Source organism: Nyctibius grandis, chromosome 2, assembly GCF_013368605.1.
Source record: "Nyctibius grandis isolate bNycGra1 chromosome 2, bNycGra1.pri, whole genome shotgun sequence".
Taxonomy (NCBI): Eukaryota; Metazoa; Chordata; class Aves; order Nyctibiiformes; family Nyctibiidae; genus Nyctibius; species Nyctibius grandis.
In genome coordinates this window covers 2722336-2734748 of record NC_090659.1, presented here as the reverse complement: position 1 = coordinate 2734748, position 12413 = coordinate 2722336, and the positions used below count along the sequence as shown (strand labels likewise).

Sequence of the window (12413 nt, the reverse complement as noted above, 5' to 3'; positions counted from 1 at the left end):
AGCCCTAACCTCTTCCTTCAGTGGTGATTTATTATGTGATTTTCCCTCTAGTATTCAGTCAGGTTTTTAGACCATGACTGTGCAGCCAAGATCCCCTAGATTGGAATCTATTTTCTACCACCTTTGTGATGTTTAACCTGTCACAGAGGAAGTCAATTACCAAGCAGATTTAAGAAGTGTGTGGAGAAGGGAGTGGAATGAAGGTACACACAGTCCACTGTAGTGAAAGTTTTTTGTGAAGAGGAATTGGAGATGCTGAAATTCATGCTCAGACACTGCATGTGAGTCATGAATAACTGGACAGTTGCAGTGGGTGTAGTGGGGTGAGCTGTGTAGGAGCACTAACAAAAACATTAATAAAAGCATCATCATTCCCCAGCCTGCAGAGAGTTAAGACACGTCCACAACTAATTTTCAGACTATAGGTTAGAAGAGCAGCTATTTATGATTCTCCTTCTGACGAACAGCAGGAAGACATTAGAACAATTTGAACTGTGGCTCATCTTCTTTTCTCTTCACCTAAGCACTTGCTACCAGAGGATAGCTCTAAGAATGTTCCTATAACATAGGATGACTTCGGAAAGGATTCAGACTATGATTCCTTCATTTGGCCTCTGCTGACTGTAAAACAACAACAGAAAAATTAATGCCAGGTCACTTTTTTCCCCCGCCCTCGTCTCTTTAGCGCATCAGATAGGCCATGTAATGTCAGCAAATATGCTATCTTCTACAATTAAAACTGAAACCATTTTTTGAATTGGATATTATATCACTGGATCTATAACAAGGAAACATTCTAACTGCCCAGTATGCAGTATGTCTGCAACAGTTGCAGAAGTGAATAAAGTAAGTAAAAATCTATTTGACAATTTGCAGTTGTTGTTCTTTCATACTTGTATAATAGTTTGAATCTCTGAAGAGGTGAACCTACCACTTTCTCTTCTTTACTACAGAAAATTAAGACATAGGTAGCAACAAACACTAGTCTCAATGAAATAGAATAAAATTATTTGGGAACTTTCTACATACTAATTTTCTTATTTCTGTCTGATTTTACACAGCTACTACATGAGAAGTACCTCACTGCATATGCCGTCTCCCACTTGTAACCACAAAAAAGGTGCGGGGGGAAGGGAAAAGAGAGAAACATGTGACCCTTTATTTTATATTTATTATCCTTGCACAAAGAAAACCAACACACTGATGTGTGCATCCTAAAATACTGCTCCGAACACCTTAAACAGAAATAGAGTAGTATGCCTGCAGACATCAGTTCCCTGCTGTGCCTCAGGAAGCTATTAACGCTATCTTACCCAACATCACCTACCCTAAGAAGATTACTGAGGTCTATAAATTACCTCTTTATAGGAATCACTGGTAGTATGCACCTTTTCCCTGTGCAGCCCATAAGAAGCAGAATTTTTACTAAGTTTCCCCTTTACTGTTCATTTCCTGTTTGGGGCAGGAAGCTTCATAGGCTTTCATTAGTCACAAACTTCTGTTCAGCTCATTTCAGAGTTGGAAACCCTTTGCTTTTGGTTCGAATCTAGAAAACTTGGTAGGTGTAAAATCAAGTTTATAATTCAGATTCTACTCTGTAATATCAACTAAACTACAGCTGTTGTATAGTCCTTTTATCACATACATGGTAACTTTGCTGTACTAAAATTAATTTAGAATGTGAATTAACTAAAAGTGGGACAGCATTAGCTGAATATTATCAATATTCTTTGCTTTTATATCTAAAACCCAATTTTTATGGTTCAGTAATAGATTTACTTAAATACAGAAAATACATAATACCCTCCATATACAAACTACCAGACTTCTCAGGAAATGAAACATCTATAAGAGAGTTGGTGTAATTGTACTTTAAGTCAGCAACCTTTAAAATGCTCAGAATTACCTATAAAATTCATTAATATTTAATAATCTGATTCTAATAAAAATTGATATATTAAACAGAATTACAGAATCACAGAATCAACCAGGTTGGAAGAGACCTGAGGGATCATCGAGTCCAACCGTTGCCCTGACACCACCCTGTCAACTAGACCAGGGCACTAAGTGCCATGTCCAGTCTTTTCTTAAACACATCCAGAGATGGTGACTCCACCACCTCCCTGGGCAGCCCATTCCAGTGTCTAATAACCCTTTCTGAAAAGAAATTCTTCCTAATGTCCAACCCGAACCTCCCCTGGCGAAGCTTGAGGCTGTGTCCTCTTGTCCTATCGCTAGTTGCCCGGGAGAAGAGGCCAACTCCCACTTCACTACAACCTCCCTTCAGGTAGTTGTAGACTGCAACATAATTCTTTTAGTGAAAGAGACAGGTAAATAGGTTTCTCTGATTCTAAATTCTTCCACTTGAATTCCTGTAAACATATACAGAGAATAATAAAACACTTAAACACAGACCAAAAGATGGCAAGTAATCTACGTATGCTATCTAGCGTATCAACAGCAGGATTCTAGATGCCAATTTTGTTATAGAAGTGGATGTATGAATGGTACAAACTATTTTCTCATGTTGAGCATTTAGAAAGTAAGTACATGCATACAGAAGACTTAAATTATGGATTGAATAATGCATCCAGCATTTAGATGTTTAGCAGTTTTTCAAACAAGATTTCCACAGCTTTTACAGATTTGCTTAAGTTGCACAGGGCTCACTTCCAGACTGGTGGTGTTAAAGGAAGTTTTTTCAGTAACCTTAATGTACTGTTAGTATCTGCAAAGGTTTCTGGTAATTAAGCAACACAGATCTGAGTTTCCTAATTACACACAGTTCCCAGCAGAGCCAAACCCTTAAAACTCTCAACAACAGAACCCAGAACAGCCCTCAGAGCCTCCAGCTGGCTTTGTTCTCTATCAGCTTCTGAGACAGCACAATGTGTTAAAAAACATTCTCTACCACTTTACATTTTCCCCTCTGTATCCCTTCCTGAAAAAGAGAGGACTGACTACTCAGTACACCAAGTAGCCATTTACTGCTGATTAGAGATCTTTAAACAAAGCAAGAATGAAAAGAAAATGTAAGTGCATTCAACTCCCCTAAAATCTAGTACATAATTCAAATATTTCAGATTTTTCAGGCTTGAGTTTAAATGAAGGAGTTGTTTAAGGGATATCAGAAAGCAAAAATGACAACCTAGTAAAAAAAAATATGAAAATGCAGATACTTCAGAGCAATATAAGTCAACAAACAGCATAAACCACAATGACATCACTCTCCAGAGACCACCACAAACGAGTAAATAGAAACCATCATTCATATCACCTGGTAAGAACAGGGCTTTAGCCAGTACAACTTAGCATTAAACTGAAACACACAACCCACCCTGGAGACATGGTTTTAGCCAAATAAGAGATCATGTTTGGAGCACCTCTACAACCAATTGCTTTTCTTGTGTTCCTCTAAATTCCTCACTTAACCTGCCCTACTTCAACTCCAACAGTTACCCCTAAGACTCAGCCACCACATCCTTTCTGCAGCAGCAGTTCTTCATGTAGCCAAATACAGATTTCCTCAGGACTGGTATCACACAGGCATAGAATGGCTTCCCTGTGTTAGAGGTAAGCAGCAAAACTCCAGGTAGTGCATAGATTCCCTTGGCAGTCCCAGGCAGAACACATGTCTGACCCTCTGTCAGCCACATCTTTGCTCTCACCTTAGAGCTGGCACTGCTCTGTCTTGCTTCAGTTCTGGAAGGCAAGTGACTGCCTGCATCTCTCTGCTTCTGTAGGGGACTCTCACAGCTCTCTTAGGCATTTCCCTTTCTTATCACAGCTCAACAACTCCTGTGAGCCTTTCTCTTCTATTTATAGAGGGTGGGGCAGCATCTGCCACTACTCAGTTGTAGTTTAGGTACACCTGTAGTTTAGGTATCCTACCATAGGGTGTAGTTTAGCTACACCCTATGGTAGGATACTTTGCATAAATCTGAAACCATGCAGAGAACAGAATTAGTACATGTTTGTAACGTTTCACCTGAATTAAAAAAACCAAAACCAAAACCAAAAACAAAACAACTAATGTCAACCTAAAGCAAGACAAATATGCAGTATTTTGGTAAGTCTTGGATTCTATTTTTGTATCGCCATAAAAACAAGAGCAACTGAAGACATTAGAGATCCCTAGACAGCACAAATGAAATCAAAACCTTTTCTTTGTAAGTTCTATGCACCTTAGATTAACAAAACAGTTAATTCAAGTCAGCATGAACTAGGGATAGATTTGCTTCTGTCCTTTAAAATACAATTCTACAATTAGTCTGAAGAAAAGGAGTGTGTTTGTCTTGGCTTTCAACTCATTTGCTGCTAGGAACAAAAGGTAGTTAAACTCCCTTGTGACACTCCATAACTCCAACTCCTAACACTGCTAAAGGCTGAAAACAGACGAAACAAAAAAGTAGAAGTTAAACAGCGAAAGACAGAACACCTTAAAGAAGTATAATTGCTGATCACTCTGTAATACTTTATAAATACCCTACCACTTTCTCTGTGTCTTTTTGACACCAGAAATGCAGACTGGCAACCTAATGATGGGGTTACATTAGTCTTAGTATTGATAAACATCTTTGCAGCAAAGAAAGCACCCGTCAGATTTTCAGCTGTATAAGCCCTGAGGGGACACAGGCTTCATAATGTTTGGTTGAATTTTCTTAGGTAACTTTCCCTTTACTAAAAACACAACTTGCAGACTAATTCAGCAGAGGGAAATAAGAGGAAGAGAGGAGAGGTTCCTGCTTTGCTAGCTATAAACAAAACAAAGGGTGGGAATTCTTCCTTCTGCCTTTTTCACCTGCAGCAATTTTTGTTCGCACCTAGGGCTCATGTCTGCCCCATGAGAGGCTCCATGGAAAGACAGGTCAGCTTCAGAGCATGAGAAATGTGATGCTAAACCTGCATAAATCTCCAAACCAGGATCTCTTAACAACACTGAAGACAAGTAAATTGCCTGTAGATTGCTTAAATGTTTGAAGAAGCTTGTTGAACGTGTGCTCAACATGTTAGGAGTGATCATATGGCAAGTTGTCCACATTTTTATAATGAAAACCTTTGTTGTCTGGTGCATGCAGAATATGAGTGGTCCAGGAGTACACAGTGAACTCTATTCAAACTTCTGTACAGTCATGGCTTGCCACCAAAGTGCCTAAAAACACTCTATTTGTGCAAGAGTTCCTATTAGCTCAAGCAGGAGTTAATAGATGATCAGTCCAGGTGGAACTAAAGAAGGCTAATGGGAAGGTGGAGAGATGAGTACAGCACTACCCAGCAGCTAGAAAGAAGTCAGCAGCACAGGAACGAAGAAGCTAAGGCATAATTGCCTGACATGTCCTAATATAACCATGTTCAGTAACAACAGTCTTACTGACAGGCTGCATTTTTAGGAATTTTATTGAAGTTAAAAGCAATTCATCTTAGGAAACCTGACAGAAAAGAAAGTCAACCACATCTTTTAACATCCATTTTCTACGAATTTAAAATGGAGAAAGGGAGAAAAAAATTCCTTTGCCTTCATAGAACAGTATCACTGAACAAAACAGACATGAAACAAGCCAGTTGTCTGCCTGACTGCTGTCATCCTGGGGACTGATTTGCTACTGATGACACCCTATCTGGCTGACAGCTGCAGAGAACTGGGGCTTCAGCCACTGCCAAACACCTACAAAACACACACTATTCTTGAAGGTGTTTTAAGTGCACTGCTGTCTTACTTCCCATGATTGTTAACAAAGCCATGGGTGACAGAGCATCTAACTTGAGGGTACTGTGCACCTGCAAGATGGCATATTATGCTTAAAAGGAGCTGATCTCTTAGGACATAAGAAACCATGAGACTGTGGGCCTTTACAACCTGTAGCTTGAAGACTCCAAGTAAATTTCAGGCCTGCAGCCAGCTATCGCAGTCCCTCTGAGGGTTGCAGATGCTGGATTTACGGCTGCCTTACATCACCACAACAGCCACTAACTGTCGTAAGGTACCAGTGAACTTGGTTTTGAAGAGTTTACTTCCTAAATCGTAGTAAAATGTGGGGTAATGGAAATCTTGCAAGTCCCCCCAGCCCGTACCATACTATCCCAAATCATTTGGTATGTCTGGAAAGAAGCAAATGTCAAAAAAAAAAAAAAAAAAAAAAAGAAATCACAGGGCAAATTTCCTCCTCCTTTGCTACCATTTACACCTCTTCATAGTGACTATACCCTGGATGGCCATGTTGTTTTGCAGTGTTTGTATGCAACTATAAATCAGATTTCATTTTCTACTGGGAATGAGAAAGGCAGAGGAGAAGCGAGCATTCAGATACAGAAGCAGCCAGCCATTTTAATAATAAAGGCAATTACACCAAATTTTCTAAGAACAATATACAGTGCCTTCTGTTCAGGTACTCTATTGACTTGCATCCTGCTTAATAAGTACTGCAAATACTTTGCTTAGCCGAGTATGCCCCAGTAGCATGATATTCCTGCATTCATCTTATTCGCATTTCATTAAGATGATTGCCTAATCTGCCTCTTGTAATAATGGCAGCACACCACCCATGACATGCAAGACCAGTCTTTGAAATGAAAACAAGGCTGCAGGATATTTGTTAGCTTCAACTTAGCCTTCCTGCATGTAAAGAGAAATTAAGGTTAGTTCATTGTAGGTAGGAACTTCTGAAATGTCTGATAATTTGTTGGAACTTCCTAGTTTTCTAGCAATAAATCATAAAATATTTTTAATTGAACACATGCCTACAGCAAATGAAACCTTTTAAATATTCTTAAGTAATATTTTGTTTCAAGGGTATCTTGTTATTAATGAAGACAAAGAGAAAAACACAGCACCGGACAGAAGTTTTATATTTAGTCTCAGTAAAGCAGTGCTTTGAGGATGGTATCATCTTGCACTTGAATTGCCTCAGTGTTTTTGACAGAAAAACATTAATGATTGCAACAACATCAACACTTTCTAATATCAGGACTGAGATACCCCCCTAGATACAACTCAGATTGCATGCATATCTCGCACTTACTTTAAATTCCACTGAAAGAAAACCTCCTTCAAGTGATTTCATTGGGTTTGGGATCAGACTTTAAACCTTCCATCTCAATTAAGACATGTGCAGCAAGCGAACCAAACGGATGTATTTACTTCAATGGCATGCACCACACTGCAACAGACCATGGGCTGAACTTGCCAACTTGGTTCCACACCATGTCCTGTACAACCAACAGAGAGTAAAGACTGTTGATCTTTGCCAGCTTGGGCCTGATTTAAATCGATGGCCTAGAGCTGACAGACTCTGCACCATTAATATATTTCATGGGGCAGAGCAATGGTTGCATACGCATGTGAGAGTAAATGAATTTAATTTGACGAAGACACCTTCTTACCCCCGCTGATATTGATTCCTTCAGCTATGCAGAAGGAATTCTGTTGCCTGCTGATGAAAGATAATATATAAGGCAACGGAAGAAAGAAGAAAAAATCCCATTGTTATAGACTCTCAACTCACTGCATGGTGCTTTACAGTCACAAATCCTATTAGCATTAATCAAAGTAAGATGATGGGCTTTCTAACATGTTTGGTCTGGAAGACAGAACCTGCACAAATCTGATAACTGGAACTTTGTGGAGCGGGGAGGGGGAAGGAGAGTGGGTGAAGACCTGCCCTATCTACCAAAATACCGATCCACATGGTATAACAAGGGAAAGATTGGAGAGCTCATTTCCTATACTGACTTCCCTAAAGCATTGCACACTAATAAGCAGCTGTCACCAAGGTGGATAGAGCAGTAAAATCCCAACAGTCAAGCTGAACTGATACAGTCCATTACCTATTGAATCATGCCCATACAGGTCTCTCAATTGAATGATTATAGTAGTACCAATGGGCTGTGCACTGCAGTGCTGTATTACAGCTCTGGTTCATAAAATTTTACAATGTATAAGTAAAAAATCAAATGCTACTGAAGACATAAGCATTTCTCTTTCATACGTGCACCAGACCTATCCAATGATGGCTGAGATTTAATATTTCTAGGAAACTGGCCAAAGTCTAATACAATATGGCCACGTGGATCTCCTAAAAAGATTCCCAGCAAAAGCCTTGCTTTTGAGTATTTGCAGCTGATATTACAATTAAGTGGCTATCACTGAACTACTGTTTGTCTTTATTCTTTATTTTGGAAACAGTTCAATGAGCCTATCGGCAGATGAACCAGAACCAAAATACTTTGCAATACAAAATATGCTTTCTGGCATGTATTTTGAAGTAATCAACTTAAAAAAGAATATTCCAGCCAGAGCTGCATAACTGGAAAACTATACAGTGTATCTGATTTTGAATATGCACAAAATCTAAATGTCTACCTTATTGACACAGTATATCCTTTCTGAAAACTACACTTTTGTCCAAATAATAATATCATTGATTTTTAGAGCTGGTCAAATAGTATTCTCCAAATACTGATTCTGGTAAATTTGGGTATGCTTTTGCATTGTGAAACATTCACAGACCATCCCCATTATTTACACATCTTCTTGGAAATAGGAGAAGGAAATTATAAGCAAACAGTCTTATCTGTTGACTATGCAGAAGGTATTGAGCAGTAGTATTTGCTACTTGACACGCAAGCCTCAAAATTAGTTATGTGATTAATCTGCCTGCTAAAATAAGTACACTGTATCAAAATACCTAGATTTGTTCAATTTGTGCTCTTTACTCTTGAGGCTTTGTTTTTGAAAGAGTAAGCATGGTCAAATAACATTGCATCTCTACCCCTGTTGTGGTATTTATGCTTTCCTACCCTTGGGCAGCAATGCTAGACCAGCTTTGTAAAATGAACTCCAGGTTACACCCATATTTGCTCATCACGGCAAATCCCAGACCACATTTCCTGCCGGTATAAGCGGGCTTAACCTAACAATTTTCACTCTTTTACATCAGCAGATAATTTGGGCTGTGGCATGCACAAAAAATATGAATGTACGCTTAAAACTGATTTCTGGAAGTATTCCTGTTGAGAAGAACATTTACCAAATGTTGAGATCCCACTGAAATTTCTGAAATCGGTGAGATTTAAGCACCTGCTTTAATCAACTGATCCTTTGAACAAGGAATTCATTGATAACTTCTGATGAATAGGATAATAATAATAATAACAATAATAATAAAAATTGTGGCCTTTTACCAGTAAGAAATAGTGATATTAACCAATTAATTTTCTGTTGTTGTATCTACATAAATGTAAAACAAGAACTGGGCAATGAGAAATCATACGCCTGAAAATTAAACAAGCATCTACTCTTGTATCAATCTTGTTGCTAGGCTGTAATACACAGATATGCATACAACAGTTGAATTATTATGATCAAACATTTTCTAACTGCCAGAAAACTTACTGGGAATAGACAGATCAGTTCTTGCTTCACCTAGATATGCTTGCCCCAGTTCATTAAACCAGCTGTACTTGAAAGTGACAGTCCACACAGACTTCAGAATACGCTGTAAGCAACCAAGCTGTGCGAACTAACTCTTACAAAGAGGCAAACTCTGTAGCTTCAACTTTAGTCAATTGTTCTGTATGTCTACGACACCCAGCTACAGCTTTTTGGCAGTTTTGGCAGGATGCTGACACTTGCACCCTCTTCAAGTCTTTCTGTACACTGCTGGAAATGACATTCCTGCTTATTCCCAAGTTTTCAAACTATGGGAATCTCTGATCACTTTGGATAAAGTTGCTCCACACACAAAAGCAAATATTCACTCCAAAATAAGTTGTGTTCATCACTGATAGACTGCACACGTTTATTACTACTATCGTCTGAGTACATTACCCACATGTCCTTATTTAATTTCACTGCCTTTATGGCTTACACCAGTTCAGGGCAGAAGTGCTATTGACATAATTCTGCTTGAACTGGTATCAGTTGTGGGAATTCAGCATTAGCCTGTTGTTAATTCCATATGAAAGTCAGACTGTAAGTGTTCAGAAACTCTTTCAGAAACTACTTCACATTAAAAAAAAATAAAAGCTGTAGCCACTTACAACTGAGCTGTTTGTTTCTGCCTTTTTAACACTATTTAGACTTAGTACACACAGCAAACAAGGAAGTAAATATAAACATTGATGAATAAATATATGACAAGGGATCGTCAAGTAAGGAAAATATCTCATTCAATAGAGCAATCACCAATTAAAAAACGTAAATAAAAAGACCCAGACTTTGTTTCTCTGGGTGCAAGGAAATCTTGCTAGCACTTATTGGGCCTTAAGAGGTCTGGAGGCCTCTACTATATAAATATTCATGCCACTGGATAGGTGTACTGTCACTTGTTTTCAAAATTTTCTGCTTAAATTCCAGCCTTACAAACACAAAAATCAACAAAAAGCACTGTGAGAAAATTAGACACAGAATGATTAGTGACTCAAGGGTACATGTGGTGGGACATTGAAGTAATGCAAGATTTGAGGCTGCAGAAACTGACTCCCGGTAAGAATTCCCCAAAGAAAATTACAAAATTTTTAATCAAAAGTGAGGGTTCTTTAGAATATCAACCAGAATATTTAGGTTTTAAATACAGAAAACAGTGAGCAACAGAAACGGATGTTTAAACCCAGATCTCTTTTCACATGCTTGCATCCATGCAGACAGGTCCTTGCTTTTACAACTTCTTTCAATGACTCAGTGATTTCCTGAGTTGCAGCAAACTCTATCCAGTCCTCTCTGGTTCCAGTGGAGCCAGGGCTAAAGTCATACGAAAAGAAAGCAATGCTACAGTTTCCAGCACATTGTTCTTGCACAAGCAGTCCTGACTAGACTGGAACAAAAACAAACACAAAAAAAGCACATTTGAAACAGACTGACAGTTGTATGATAGAACTAAGCTATGTAACTGTAGACACAACACAGCTGTGTTTCCAGAGAAGTCCCCAGCAAGGACTGTTCTAATGCTAATTAACTTTATCAGTAGTTACTTTATTTTCTTCTGGATCACTGATAACAAAGCTGGAGAAAGATTGGGAATAGATAGTGAGAAGGTGAAGACAGGATTCACAGTAACTGAGATTGCTTTGTAAACTGTGACACAACCAAAGGGTATGTACAGCAAAACGTCAGGTTAAATACCTGGGTACTAAGAGAAAGCCTTTCATGAGGTCACCTTTAGTTTAGGAGACTAGCACATACTTTACTTCTACAGCTAGCAGAGGAAGATACTTCCACAGAGGAGGATGCAGAATAACTGCTCAGCCTACCTAAAGCTAAATTGACCAATGCTGCCTCTAACAGTTACACATATATGCTAAGCTGTTACTCACATTTGAATTCTATACTTGATGGTTCTTATGCACTACTTCCTATATAATCCTACATATACAAGCATTCTGAAAGAGATGGGATTAAATGGTAGGTCAACTGGCATCAAGCCTTCAAGAAGGATGATGAAAAACTGGAGGAGGTTCAGAGAGACATCAAAAGAAACATCCATTAAAAAGATGAGGATAGGTTAATTCTATTTATTTTGCTTTTCAAAGAGAAAGTTAGAGGCAGAGATTATTACGGTAACTTTCATGTTACTATTACCTAATCTGAAAGCACAGTCCTCTTCAGTCTAGAAGATAAAAGGATGAACAATGTCCAAGTCAAAGTTCAAAGCAGATAAATGTAGATGAGAAATAAGGCTCAAATCTCAAGCTGCAAGCACAATTAATCACAACAAATTACTGTTTAAAGCAGCTTCTCCTTCATTGCAAATCTCTGAATCAATACCAGGGTTTGTTGAGGGGGTTCTGTTCTTTTTGTTGTTTTTTTTTTTTTTTTTACTTTATTTTTAAAGATCACCTAATTTAGCCACAGTTCCTAGGCTCAAGACTTCTATGACTCCAGTTGCTTAGGTACACAGAAAGTCAGACCAGTTGGTTTTCGGAAACTTAAAATTTACAAACCTACCAATCCGCTGGCTGTGTATCTGCTTATGGTGATAGACACCCAAGCAAGACCAGAGCCACACCTGGTAATCTGCACAAACTTTGGAAAGAAAGCCCCTGTCTCAAACAACTTACTGTCTCCACAGATAAAAAAGTTTCATTGTTGCAGGGAGGAAGATGCACAAAGATGAGAGATGACTTCGACCAAGGTGAGTCCCAGCTTTCACAAAGACACAGTCTGCCCCTAAATATGAATCAATTCACTGTTAACACTGGTATTGTATTAACTTTTATTTTATCAGAACTAATTAGTCAACCTTAGGTTGTGGCTGACTGAATCAATGCTGTGCAAGGACAACAGAACCTTCAATGTCCCTTTTGTATCAAAGCCTTACCTATACAGCAAAGAAAAGAAACCAACACATGCTACATACAGCACACACATGGAAAGAATTCCCTTCAACTCAGATTTTTGGTGTATGTGTTAGTAGATG

General features: G+C 38.6%; 1 protein-coding gene across 5 annotated transcripts in view; it reads right to left on the bottom strand.

Moving 5' to 3' along the window:
• Window positions 1-12413, bottom strand: part of NSUN3 (NOP2/Sun RNA methyltransferase 3) — a 165068-nt gene that overhangs the window by 38204 nt on the left and 114451 nt on the right. The window lies entirely within an intron of this gene.